General features: G+C 41.0%; 1 long non-coding RNA gene across 1 annotated transcript; it reads left to right on the top strand.

Moving 5' to 3' along the window:
- Positions 7-422, top strand: LOC110013271. Its single transcript, XR_002288438.1, has 2 exons — positions 7-168; positions 333-422. It is a non-coding gene; the product is annotated as an uncharacterized LOC110013271 (long non-coding RNA).

Raw genomic sequence — 503 nt, 5'->3', positions numbered from 1 at the left:
CCCACCCCCCCTCTACAATGTAATCTGTTTGAGTGGTAGAGATGTCTTGCAATAGAGGAAGGGGATTTTGACGTTGCAGTGCTCAAGAGCCGGAGGGTCAAGAACTATGCTTTGCCAAAGGACTTGGTTGAATTTAAGTAGCTCAGCAAGTGGCACATTGTTACTGAGGTATTGTGAAGCGTTATCATTCCTCCCTCTTTTATTTTCTTGGTTTTCAGACGGATTGGAGTGTATTTCTTCTATGTTTTTGCTGCTCTAATTTTATCTATTTAGGAATAATATTTCTGTTCTGTCACCTTGCTGAAACTGTGTTGTTGCTCTCTATTCTTCAGCTTTTTGGTGCAGGATATATAGTAACTAACCTTGTAAGATGGTGAGTTCGTTCCCAAAAGAGTCCTAGCTAGAACATGAGATGATCCTTATGTAGTTACAAAAAAGTGTATATTGTCCTCCCCCCCCCCCCCCCCCAATATTATTTTTTTGTGTGGGGGAGTTGTTTTCTA

This window comes from Sesamum indicum, linkage group LG16 (assembly GCF_000512975.1).
Source record: "Sesamum indicum cultivar Zhongzhi No. 13 linkage group LG16, S_indicum_v1.0, whole genome shotgun sequence".
Taxonomy (NCBI): Eukaryota; Viridiplantae; Streptophyta; class Magnoliopsida; order Lamiales; family Pedaliaceae; genus Sesamum; species Sesamum indicum.
The sequence above is the reverse complement of the archived record's forward strand: the minus strand, read 5'-3'. Positions and strand labels throughout refer to the sequence as shown.